Below are 14,389 nucleotides of genomic sequence, written 5' to 3' on the forward strand. Positions count from 1 at the left end.
GTCTGGAATGTCAGCTCCTGAGAACTGGCAAAGCTAAGCTTTATTGAGATCTCACTGGAAGCCAGAGCAGTAATCTAAGCACTTGCCAGATACTCAGAATCACCCCTTATAATTCAACTGCACTCTCCATTCTTTTTCCATAGGCAAATCTTGATTTAGTTCCGATGGCGGCTGCGAGTAGGGAAGATGGCTTTTCCTCTTTGCAGGGAGTGAACTATGATTGATCTAAGTCCATTGTAGTCATTTCATTCTCCCTTTGTGTCATGATGGCTTGGCAGTTACGTAACAGGGGACCAGAGTAGAGAGATGCAGAGAGCCTTAATCCTTCCTCAGACCCTTAACCCTCTGAACCATCTCTAGACGTTCTGAAAATTAAAGTAATAAATGCCTTAGTGTTACTCTCAGCTGATCTGATGGACATTGTTATTATCATCCCCAGCTTATTTATTACAAAGCTGAAGTATAGAAAGGAGTATTATCCCTTCAAGATAATACAATCTGGAGCCAAGGATCTTGATTGTGAACCATCATCAAAGGCATCTCTAGAACACAAACAGTTTCATCCTGCTTTTTCACCACAATGAAATATGCACGTTTCAAATTCTTCCAGAAAGTAAATTGTAACAGGTAGGCCAGTCCCTTTTTTGTCCAGAGTTCACTTTAGATCTGCTAGAGTGGGAAGGACAGGTGTTCTAAGTGGATGACACGCACTTCCTGACAGCCGGTTCTACTGATGACTAGTGGTAAGTTGGCAAAATGTCTCATTGCTTCTGAAATATGATAGCCTGACATGTAAATGAAGAACCACTAATAATGAAAACTGACTATATACCATGTATCCTCCTAAAGGTGTATACTACTATTTTGTTCATCTTCACATTAATTTTTTTTTACATTTTTATTTTGAATTTTTGAATTATGTGGTACAATTTTGTATAGACTGGATTCCCCCCAAACTCCCACCCCCTGACAGATTTTCCCCATTTTGCTACAATGGCATAGTCCTTCATAAGGAATCATAATTCAATCAATCTCTTATTTAAGTGTACCCCGACATTGCTGGTACAGACGATGTCAAACAGTCCAGCTTTCCATTGTCTACACATTTCCTGCAGTTTCATTGGGAATCCATCTTTTGTCTGGAAGATGGATTTCCATCTTCACATTAATTCTACTGAGTTGCTATTGCCATTTCCACTTTCTAGTTAAGGAAATTGAGTCAGAGAATGTGAAGATGATTGCTCCAAATTTTCCAGCTAGTAAGTGGAAGATCCATAACTCAAGTATAAGAAAATTGACCATAGAGTTAACCATCACACTAAGCTATCTTAAACAGTCACTGTAAAGATCAAATGTAACCATGCTATAGAAGTCCTTCCCACAAGGTTGGTGTTGATAGTAGTTAACACAATTACACGTATTCCAGAATGGTACCCTATTGCTTTTATGTGCTCTAAATAACTCTTTCAAAGACAGCATCACCATCTGTGGCTGTGACCTAATCAACTTTTTTTGCTTGCATTAAACCTATAAAACTTCAATCATATCCATTTTCCTCTCTAATCTTCTAACATTTAAAAGCTCTTTTCTATCATGAATAAATGACCCCAGATTGCAAATTAGCAATCACAGATCCTCCATTTTTTGATGTCAGAATAAATTATATCAGCTATGTAATAGTCAATGTGGACTCCAGCAAATGGTCTTTGACATAGAAAACTCTCCCCTGGGGCCAGCTGCCACCACTCCTCCCATGACAGGCTGGAACAGAGCTGCCCACTGCAGTGATCTGGGACCCAGGGTGGAGCTCTCCGAGGCCCTGGAGAGCTCTGCAGAAGAAGGCCGCTCTGATGACTGCTGCACCTGCCCAGTACTGCTGTCTGCATAAGAAACACACTTAGAGCAAGGATGAGCCAAGAACTAAATGTCATTGGCATCAAGAGTATTGTTACATTTCACATGAATGCAAGAGATAATTAGTCTTACACATTATGGATAGTAAATAATAAAATGCATCGTTATGAAATTGCCAATATCTGACTCCATGAGTTTTGTTATCAAGCAAAATTCTTGACATGGGCAGAGATCCAGAAGAAGATATCTTAACATTGTTACTAACACATGGAAAATAACTACACTTCGCCCTTCTAGAGACTCTCAGTTAAATCTTTTCATGATAGTGCAATAGATTCCCCTAATTAATGTCACACAAAAGCAAACATATCTTTCACATTGCCTTAGTTCTGCTACCCACATGGTGGAGTTTCTCATTTTTCTTTTCTCCTTGAAAAACAAGGTCTGCCTTGCCACTCACAAGCAAAGCCAAGACCTTTGTTGAAATCTGGCCAATGGCCTTCAATATGATGTCAGAAAGCAATCTGGAATCTCAGGCCCAAAAGATACTTAAGGAAAAACACCTTGAGCCAAATGCGAAATTCACGGAAAATGAAGGCGAGGCTGGGGACAGTCATGAAAGGATTCCACAGATAGACAGGGCTCACGCGCCTCCCGCTTCCCTCCTGTCTACCCATCTCTGAACCCTCACACCTGCTGACGGGAATACATAAGTATCAACACGGCAGTCATTGATGTTCTAGATTGTCATCACCCCTGGTCTCCATAAAAAAAAAAATTGAATAAACACCATCACATCCCTAATCTCCTTCACTTCAAATAAACCTGCCACGTTTGGGGGGTCTCTATTCATGCTCCAGATGTAGAAATCAAAATGCAAAGAAAATATCTTTATATTCTAACATGTTTGGATATCAGTGAATGGATTCACTTTTTTCTTTTTTTTTTTTTAATTTGCCTTTGATTGGTTTGGGAGCAAAAACCTTTCACATTTCATCTCCCAAATTAAGCTGAAGTGTATTTATTTACTTTTTTTTTTCAGTGAGCAAAACAGAATTTATTAAAGAGAGAAACTTCCAGCCGCAGTATCAGGAGGTGGTTCCAAGAGAGGAAAGACCTTAAGGTGAAGCTTAATTCTACATTTCTCTACTCCCTCTCTTATTCGAAGATTTCATTCAGCATTCTTGATACAATAACAGCTCTAAAGCATAGATTACCATCCTTTTTGATTTTTTTTCCCAGGAATTTTGGCAAAAACCACATGGTTTGCATCAGAGCAGGATTTCTCCTTATTTTCACTTGAGCCATCCCATCCTAGCAAATGTTGGCCAGTGCTGCGATAGTGTGACGTCGAAGCTATTCCTGGAGTTCACTTGAAAGCCCATGAACAAAGGCGATAGGCATTGTTGGAGAGCACTAGCTGGCATCCAGTAACGTCCAGCTGGTTCCCAGTGTCCATTCTCCAACCATCCTTGGGTAGTACGGCATGATTTACATTGAACTTGGCCATGTGTTTTGTTGACATTCCCTGCGTCTTCTTCCCTGTTGCCTGGAATGCCCCCTTGCTGACTAAAGCCCCAGCCACTGGTGGCTTTGAGAAGAAAACCCAGGAGCAAAACACAAGGATTTGGATCGCGCAGCCAGCGTAACCAGCCCCTTTGGATCACCTACATTTTAAATGAGGGGGGAAATAAGTTTCTGTCTTGTTTAAACCCTAATAATTTGTGGTATTTCCATCTTCTGCAACCGCAAGTAACCTTAATTGACTGAGCACTGGTAACTTCTAGCTCCACTGCTGTATTCCACATCTGTTTCCTGATTGCCTTTTAACCCTCCATGCCCTCAGGTTGGGAAATATGTCTTTTGTTCCCCCATGTATTTCTCCTGAGATCAGTTCTTGAAGGAACTGCTGCTTCTCACTTATCCCATGAAAATTTGAAATAACTTTGCCCTTAACTCTCTGTGATAATGTAGAAACACTGGTTTTCATGGAAAGGAGGTATACTCAAAGGATTAGGTATACTCAGGGTAAGAAGTGAGCTAGCATACTGATATAGTATATATATATATATATATATATATATATATATATATATATATATATAATTAAAGCGGATATCACATTTAATGTCAGTCTAATGTGATATACCAATAGATGCTAGGAATTATTTTTTATTCGCTTGAATACTATTTTATGCATGAATGTTGTTACCTAGGAAATTGACAGAATGATCTTTTTGGACATTTTATTCCAGTTTCCTTAAAATTGTGAAAACTAAATAATCCCACAGCACAATTGATAAACTTTTGCAATAACAAACTAAATCATAAAATCATAAAAATAATATTGAAGGGCTCAGAGCAGTAGCCTGGTGGCTAAAGTCCTCACTTGCATGCCTAGGATCCCATATCGGTGCCAGTTCTAATCCTGGAAGCCCCACTTCCCATCCAGCTCCCTGTTTGTGGCCTGGGAAAGCAGTTAAGGATGGCCTAAAACCTTGGGACCCTGTACCCACGTTGGAGACCCGAAAGAAGCCCCTAGCTCCTGGCTTTGGATCAACTCAGCTCCGGCTGTTATGGCCGCTTGGGGATTGAATCAATGGACAGATCTTCTTCCCTGTCTTTCCTCCTCTCTGTATATCTTTCCAGTAAAAATAAAGAAATGTTTTAAAAAATAATATTGAACCGGGATTTTGCACTCACAAAATCAGGTGCCTGGTTACCAGCTGAAAGCATTAAACTTTTGAATCAACTGAGTTGAACTGAATTGGTGTTTGTTTATATTGAGTAACTGCAGGTAAATGCATTTCCCTACTGCCTATTACCCCCACTGGCGCATCTTCAAAGTCAAATATGCACCGAAAACATGTAGAAAGAGAAGGAAAGAATAGCTAAGCTAAACAACATAAGGCAATAAGATTTTAGATAGCAAAGAAAAATACAGACTAAAAAAATAATTTGGAAGTGGTACTCTCAAAATTGTAACAAAAATGTCAACTCATTGATGTAAAGATGTATCAAATACTCCCTTTCTTGACTGCAGAGAAGAGGAAAAACATCAGACAGCATTTGAAAAGCTCTGAAGTGATAATTAACACACAAGCAAATAAGTTCTAAATAATGGAATGCAATCTCTCCCTGTCCAAATTATGTTCCCTTGTTTGGGTTACATTAGCACAGCATTTCTAAAGAATGGAACAGGTAAGATTTACAACCTTCAGATAAAATTGAGTCTTACCAGGTAAACGTAATGATGCTACATCCAGGAGTGGGTAACTCAGTAGTTAAAGTCCCACTTGGGAAGCTCATAGCCTTCATCAGCTTGTCTCGTTTGGAGCCTGACTCAGTTCCAGATTTTAGCTTCCTGTAGTAGAAAAAGATGACCATTCATTGCCTGGGAAGGATGAGCAAATATTTCAGCAGGAATCAGAGAAAAATGTTTAGGCTATGCGTTGCCTCTGCCACAGATTACTCATCTCCCGTCATTGTAGATGGAAAACAGTAATGTAAAAGCATGTATCTCAAAGAGCATGTTTTGGTTCCCAAAAGATCTATTTACAAAGACAGGTGGCAGACTGATTTTGGCCAGTATGTAGTTTGTCAACCGCTGTTCTACTGTAAGGCATTGTTTAAAGATTTATTGAAATTTAAACAGTGTCCTTTAAATTTTCACTTAGTGTTTGATGACTTACAGCTTTATCATTTATTTTCTGTTGCGTGAAATATATAGCTTTAATTAATTCCACTAGTACCCGTATGCAGTGAAGAACTACGCGTAGCATCTGAGACACTGATTGAAGACACGGGTACTGCACATGTTGCAATGCCCAGCTGCATCTCCTGATTCCAGCTTCCTGCTCAAGAACACCTCGGAAGGTAACAGGTGATGACAGGTCAATAGCTAAGTCCCTGGCGCCCAGCTGGGGACTCTCGGCTTCAGGAATTGCACATGTTTTCAGAGTAACTCATAGCCTTCAACGCAGCCCAAACTAAGCGAGTCCACAAAAAAAACAACAGAGAAGAACTAGAATATGTTTCTATAGGAAAAAGGCAATCTGGTTCATCCAGATAAAGATAAGCAAATATAAGATTTTGGCCCATAACAATCATAGAGTGCATATAACCTTGCCTGGCAGCAGCAAAAACCATAACAGAAAAACCTAAGGAAACCACCTCACAAAACACATGTTCCTTATAAAAGAATGCTTGAAGTGCCTAATTTATAATGTGCAAATGTATCTTCTCTGAAAACACTTGAGAAACGCAGTTCTTAAAATAGCATTTTTCATTAGATTTACTGGATAAAAACAAGTGTAAAATTGTATGAAGCACTTATAGGTCATAGGCTACCTCTCACTGATGAGACTGACCTCTGTTCCTGAAGCTTTCTTTCTACTCCACACTTTTCCAATGATAACATATACAGAAGATGTTGCATTCCTACTGGACTTTAGGATCAGATTTTTCTTTGACATGCCAACTCATAAAACCTGGAATTCTAGCGAACGGACTCTGTGTAGCACAGCACCATGTCATCCAATCGGTGATCCATACACCATTATCATAAGCAGTGTTTGGGAGCTCACGGAGACAGAGAACCTTGGGCTCTGGCCCCAAAATGGATCCTGTAGCAAAGGGTCCATTCCAGAGAGAATTCCAAGGGACAGTGTGACAGTTGAGTCAGCAAGCATCTGCACAATCTATTAGTGCACATGTACATGATACACTAAGGTTATCAAGAAATTTCTGGGTATCAAAAATAACCCAGCTATTTTGTTTTGCATAAAATCATCATGGGTGTGACTCTCCAGCCTTGTTTCCGGAGACATGTGCTCTTTCGAGAACAGTGAAGGCCAACTCTATAGAGTGGAGTTACTTGCGGTCCTTTGATGGAGTACTGAAATTGGGGGAAAAAATTCCAAACTGATAACGGGGTTGTAATCCATATTGTTATCATGGATTCATTAAATCAGTAACACACTGATTATCTAATAACTCATGCTAGAATATTTTAGTATTATGGCGGAATAACCAAGGGTGAGTCATATGAGATGGCCAATTCACTGCTTCATTTTCACACCCAGAGAACGAACTTGTCATAATAGCCCCTTTCTTGCTCATGCTTGAATGTTAAGAGAATTTGTTTCTATCATCATCATAGGATGAAGACCAGTCAGACTTATTTAGCAAAAAGATACTACATAAGTGTCAGCTACTAAGTATTAAGATTAATTATATAATCATTGTTCCCTTTAAATGCATTTAAATTTTCATCTCATATGTAGGTAAAGACCTTAATAAATTTTGATGAGATCAATTACTGTTTTAGTGTATTTCAGGAAACATTTTATCAGCTCTAGAATCAATCCTTTATTTGTATTCTGAGTTTTATTCAAGGGCAAGGAGGCAGAAGAAGACTGGGCACTGCTTTCTTGTTGACTGGCTGGCCTTAGCTATAAAGTTGCTTAACAGGTTTGGTTTCTCAAACAAACAAAAAAAAGTGATAAAATCTACGGATAGATGCTAGACAAAGAACTGCAGTACTCATGGAAAAAAATGCATTTTACACCTTGGAAATATTTGCTGATATCAGTCATGTCAGTGTGTGTGTGTGTGTGTGTGTGTGTGTGTGAATGTGCACTTGCTTAGGAGCTCCTGCAAATCTGATTATCTGGGGAAAGATTTGTTTTTTTCCTACAAAACACTAAACCAGTAAGAGTAATGAAATTGGGTCCAGTGTGGCAGGCCAGTGGTTAAAGTCCTCTCCTTGCATATGCTGGGGCACTGGTTCTAATTCCAGCAGCCCTGCTTTCCATCCAGCTCCCTGTTTGTGGCCTGGGAAAGCAGTGGAGCATGGCCCAAAGCCTTGGAATCCTGTACCTGTGTGGGAGACCCGCAAGAGGCTCCTGACTTTGAATCAGCTCAGCTCCAGCCATTATGGCCACTTTGGGAATGAATCAGCTGTCTGAAGATCTTCCTCTCTGTCTCTCCTCCTCTCTATATCTGACTTTCCAATAAAAATAAATAAATATTAAAAAAAAAAGAGCCATGGATTTTATTATTCCTAACATTCAAACTTTATTTTCATCATATTTTTCAAAACTTCATTTTTAAGGATCAAGTACTTCTTGTAGATAGAAGCAACTGCCTATTCTATCCAAATTCTATCAAATTCTATTTCAGTTATTCCCATCAATGCTTGTCCCACCCCATCTCATTAAATAATAATTTACTTTACTACTTACTGATTCACTCTTTCCACTATCTATTGATTTCTCAAAACAGAAGAGGAAATGCCTTTTTTTGCACCATCTTTCAATGCTGCTCTCATTATGCTACTATGATTATGGATTTATGCTAATTGTGCTTAAGTAAAACATTTCGTGTTTACATTGTAGTTAAATATTTTCTATAATATTGATATATGTGATCACTAGCAATAATATTTCATTTCTTTTAAAGACATATAGATATTCACAAGGTAGTTTTGTAAGCAACTGCCATAGTTCTTTTTTTTTAAGATTTTTTTTATTGGCAAGTCAAATCAGATTAATGGAGATAGAAGGAGAGAAATATCTTCTATCCACTGGTTCGCTCCCCAAATGGCCACAATGGTTAGGAGCTGAGCTGATCTGAAACCAGGAGCCAGGAGCTTCTTGCAGGTCTTCCTGATGGATGTAGGGGCCTAAGGTTTTGGGCTGTCCTCTACTGCTTCCCCAGGCCATAATCAGGGAGCTGGGGGGTTGGGGGGAAGGGAAGCAGTCGGGACACAAACCAGCACCCATATAGGATCCCAATGTTTCCAAGGTGAGCCATTGCACTGGGCCTACAACTGCCGTAATTACTTTTTCATTTGCTGTTCAATGTTTGTGTTCTGTATGCCTTATCTTCATCATTTGATCAGCTTGTTTTGTGCTTACCGGTAACTTGAGCCTGACGCAGCCTCAGTTGTTAGAAGTATCTTGCAATACAGGAAAACAAGAGGAGCAGACTCTCCATCTCTTGACGAGACCTTTTCTGGACAAGCTGCCTCAAACTGGATTCTCTGTCCCCGAACCTCTGCCCCTTGTCTTCCATACGCTCGGCTTCACTGTCAGGCAAATTCCTCTTGAGTTCTTGTCGTATCGGAATTTTTAGTTCTGATCTTCATTGTGCTTAGTCTTTCGGCTTCTGTGTTTCCTCTGACGTGACTTCCTGAGAACGTTTAAAAAGAAGGTAAATTTCAGAACAGACATGTATGAAAATGCCTTTAATCTAATCCTCATGATGTCTTGGTTGAATAGAAAAGTTCTAGCTTAGAAGTCAAATTTTTCTCAGAATTTGACAAGCTTTTTTCTCCCAGTGTCTTTTACGAAGTCTATTTTTTTTTTAGAATCAAGATGGTGGAATAGGGTGAGAACATCTTTAAACAGAGAAACACTAGCCAGGGTGAAGCAGAGAGGGCACATTCCAGAAAACAGGAGAGGGCAGACCAACGGCAGAGGGACCCCTGGAGACTGATGGACACAGGAAAGCAGTGGACACAACAGTGTGATGTTGCAGTGACTAGATGACCTGACAGCATTCAACGAGCAGCAATCAGAACTCCACCAGCAACCAGATGGAAACTAGAGTTCACCTGGAGCTCAGGAGGTGAAATCAGACAGAGAACTGCCCAACCTGCTGGTTTGTTTGATTTGACCAGGAGATGAGACAGAACAGCAGATCCCAAACAGGCAGTGTGGGAACAATGTGGATTTCACAGCCCAAACTCCCCAGTAGAGCAGAATTGGGCACCATTTGAGCAGGGAGGCAAAGGCAATGGAAAAGGACTGTGCATGCGCTAAGCTGGGAGTGAGCTCATTTTTTTTTTTGCAACAACATGGCATCCTACAGGTTCCTATCAAAAATAGGTCTGGGTAGTCCTCAGACCTGGTGGCCAGCAGATCAAGAACTCCATAAGTGGCACATCAGGTGCTATTTTGTATAGTGTGGCAAAGGTTTTGAGACTGCAGGGACAATGGTGCGCTGCATGTGCGCTGAGCTGGGAATGAACTCGCCGAGCTCAGTGCATTGCACTGGTCCCACACAGAAAAAAAATACTGACTTTGACATCTTACAACTCAAAATAGGTCTGTGTGACCCTCAGACTGAATTCCAACAGGTTCCAGCAAGATCGGCACTGCCAACAACCTAGCTACTTAGGACGCCTGGCATTTCCCTAATCCTGGGACCTGTGTAAACTCGAAGTGAGAGAAACGTTGTGCAGACAACAGTGCAGCCACAGCACAGGATCACAAGAGGTAGAGTGCTGAGCCAGGAGCTGGGCTATGGAGACCATGGTGGAAGACTAACATAAGAGCCCAGATCTGAAACTTGCTGAAGGGAGTGACACAAGTGACTACAAAGAAACATGTACCAACCACAATAAGTAAAATCAGATTGCAGACCTGTGAGTGATACAGCTTGGAAACCTGCTCTAAGGAGAAGAATCTGCTAACCAGATGACCAATGACCGAGAGCAAAAGAAGAGACAAAGTCACAATGAATATTACTGGAAACTCCCCTGAAAAGGAGCAAAAACCTATGTCAACCTCAGAGTTAACTGAGGAATACATCTAGAAAATGGAGGATACAGAATTCAAAACATTTGTTATAAAGTTTCTTGTCAACAATGAGAAGCACATGCAGGAATTTAAGGAATATGTCACACAGCAAATAGCAACAATCAAACAAAATCAAGCTGAATTACTGAAAATGAAGAATGCAATAGAGCAAATTAAAAATTCAATGGACAGTCTCAATAATAGAATGAAGGAGGCAGAGGAAAGAACCTCAGAAATGGAGGATGTTTCTTGTCACCAGGAGGAAAAATAAAAAAGCTGGAAGCAGAGCTCAGTAAAGCCAAAAAAGTATTCAACAATTGAAAGACACTATTAAGAGGCCAAAAAAAGAGTTATGGGAGTCACAGAAGATGCAGAAAGAGAAGCTGAGATTAAAGGTATATTCAACGAAATAATAAAGGAAAATTTCCCTAACCTGGAGAAGGAATTGGGAAACAACAACCAGGAGGGGCAAAGAACTCCCAACAGGGCTGAGCAAAAGCGATCTACACCATGACACATAATCAAGCTCTCTTCAATCGAACATAAGGAAAAGATCTTTAAATGTGCTAGTGAAAAAAATCAACTGACTTACAAAGGAAAGACAATTAAATTCACAGCTGATCTCTCACAGGAAGCTCTACAGGCCAAAGAGAATGGCATGACATATTCCAGATTCTAAAAACAAACAATTATCAGCCCAGGATAATGTACCCAGCAAAACTTTCCTTTGTCTTTAAAAATGAAATAAAATCCTTCCACAGTGAAGAAAAGTTAAAAGAACATGCCTCTTCCAAACCTGCCCTACAAATGATACTTAAAGATGTTCTCTTGACAGGGCCAGGTGTGGTAACCTAGCAGCTAAAAGTCCTCACTTTGCAGGCGCCAGGATCCCACATGGGCACCGGTCCTAATCTTGTTAGTCTCGCTTTCCATCCAGCTCCCTGCTTGTGGCCTGGGAAAGCAGTCGAGGATGGCCCAAAGCCTTGGGACCCTGTACCCACTTGGGAGACCTGGAGCAGACTCCTGGCTCCTGGCTTTGGATGGGCTCATTTTCTGGCCGTTGTGGCCACTTCCTCTCTGTGTCTCCTCCTCTCTGTATATCTGACTTTCCAATAAAAATAAAATAAAGATGTTTTCTTGACAGAGAAAAGGAATAGCACCTAGTAAAACCAAAGGCAAATGTGAAGAACATCCCAGTGTAATAACAGAATACCAAGTCAAGGAACAATCCATTGCTAAATGACAGGAACAAATTACCACCTATTTATATTAATCCTGAATATAAATGGCTTAAATTCATCATCAAACATCATAGATTAGTAGACTGAATTAAAAACACAAAACCCATCTATTTGTTGTCTACAGGAGACATATTTCACCAACAAAGATCAGTGGAAACCATATCTCATGCATTTTGATGTTTTTGTTTTTAGTTTCATTTCTTCAAAACACTTTTTCTCATTAAATTCTTCAATGACTCATAGATCATACAGTAGCATTATTTTCTTCAAGAAGGTTCTTGACTTTCATTTCTTCAGCAAAACATTAGTCATTCAGTAACATGTTATTTAACCTCATGGCATTGTAAGTTTCTATTTTTTTTTCCTGTTGTTGATTTTGTTTTGTTTTTTGTCATTTAAGGGGATGTATAGTAACTGTGTAATGGAGACTGACATGTCCAGATGTGAGGATATGGTGCAGTGTGAATCTCTACTTTCAGATCAAGGATGAACTCCCAGTGAAACTGTTGGATGTGTCTTAACAATGGGATGCTGGACTCTCTGCCATTATCCATGTCCACAGTGATGGAAATATGACTGTTTATGAGGAACTATGCTGTTGTAACGACATGGGAGAACTCAGTGGGGGTGGGGGTGGCGAGGTATTAAAAAACGGGATGGGGAAATCCCAGGGCCTATGGAACTGTATCATAAAATGATGATGATGATGATGATGATGATGATGATACAGGGAAAAAACCATCACGTTCAGAGGCCTGGGAAATGGCTCAATTGGCCAATTGTCCACCTGCAAGTGTCACCATCCCATATGGCTGCTGGCTTATGTCCTGGTTGCTCCACTTCCCATGCAGCTCCCTGGTAAAGCAATGGAGGATGGTCCCTGGAAAAGCAGGGAGGATGCACCCCTGAACCCACATGGGAGGCCTAAAAGAAGTTCCTGGCTCAAGACTGGCTCAACTCCAGCCTTGCAGCCATTTGTAGAGTGAACCACCAGATGCAAGATCTTTCTTTCTATGACTCTCTCTGTATTAATATGCCTTTCTAATAAAAATAAATAATTTTTAAAAGAAAGTCTATTTTTAATGCAAAATGTGGTTGTGTTTATTGATTCTTCATATGAAAAGTATTTGCTTATAATACTCTGAATTCATGTGGGTTTTGGACTTTGGTTCAGATTGCTTTCGTTCGCTGTTCAATCACTGAGCCTTTACAATTTAGAAAATTATGTCGTAGGTCTGGGGAATGTTCTTAAGTCATTTCACTGGTTACTTCCAGTTCTTCATTTGTCTCCTTTCTGGAATACCTTTGGTTTTGGATATTGGACTGCTAACATTGCTTCTCTATTTTTTTTGTATTTTCTTTCCTATCTTCCAGGACATTATCTTTTGCTCTCCTCTCTACTGCGTTTCCAAATTTACCTTTCAATTCTTCTATCTCTTGTTCAATTCTTATATTTGTTGTTAAGTCTTTAAATTTGAAAAGTTCTCTGAAAGATCATTTTCTTAAAAAAAAAAAGATTTAATTTTTATTGGAGAGGCAGATTCACAGTGAGAAAGAGAGACAGAGAAAAAGATTCTCCTTCCATTGTCGGTTCAGGCCCCCAAATAGCTGCACTGACCAGAGCTGAGCTGATCCAAAGCCAAGATCCAGGAGCTTCTTCCAGGTCTCCCACAAGGGTTCAGGGTCCCAAGGCTTTGGGCCATGCTCCACTGCTTTCCCAGGCCACAAGCAGGGAGCTGGATGGGAAATGGAGCAGCCAGGACATGAACTGGTGCCTGTATTGGGTATCAGCACTGTAAGGTAGAGGATTAGTCAGCTGAGCCATCGTGCCAGCCAGGAAAGGTCATTCTCACAGCATCTTGATTTTGCCTCGAATTTCCTTCATTAAAGTGAATCTACTATGTTTACATTTCAAGTTTTCTAATAGCCGGTCTGTATTCCATGAAGTTGCTTTGTCCTATTTTCCATGCCTTCATGTTGAATAAACAACCGATAATCTTTCACCGCCAATTGATGCTAACCATTTGATCAAGAAAAAAAAAAAAAAAAGACAGAGAAGCTGAATAAGAATGATCAGGATTGGCCTAGTGGGGTAACCTAGTGGCTAAAGTCCTCACCAAGCATATGCCAGGATCCCATCTGGGCGCCAGTTCTAATGCTGGCGCCCCACTTCCCTTCCAGCTCCCTGTGTGTGTTATCCCCCTATCAATTTTGTATAATTAGTAATGTAAGAGTTAGGATTTGAATACAAAACTCATCTTTTTCCAACACAGGATTCAAACATTATTTTAAAATGTTATAAATATCCCACGTAAATGCATGAATTTAGACAAGAAATGAGGCTAGATAGTAAGTAATGCTGATAGAACAAGCCTGCATATAACTTCTACACTTGATCTTAGCCCAAAGGCTGAGAAGCAATTTGCACACTTTCAAAGCTCTTGCACAAGTTTCAGCTTTATATATGCTGTTTAGATTTGTATAGCACTTTGGAGTCCAAGGCGACTAAGTAGACTGCAGGGATAGAACATTTGAAAGGAATAAAAATTAGAATTGAAACAATTGACCATCAGGAGTATAAATTACACTCTGTAAATTATTTGAGTGTTTTAACTGTAATTAGCCATTTTATTTTCCCAATAATATTCTTTAATTCTGTTTTCTCCATATTCAATATTTATATGAGGAAAAAGCTTTCTGAGGACAAAC

This window comes from Ochotona princeps, chromosome 22 (assembly GCF_030435755.1).
Source record: "Ochotona princeps isolate mOchPri1 chromosome 22, mOchPri1.hap1, whole genome shotgun sequence".
In the NCBI taxonomy this organism is placed as follows: Eukaryota; Metazoa; Chordata; class Mammalia; order Lagomorpha; family Ochotonidae; genus Ochotona; species Ochotona princeps.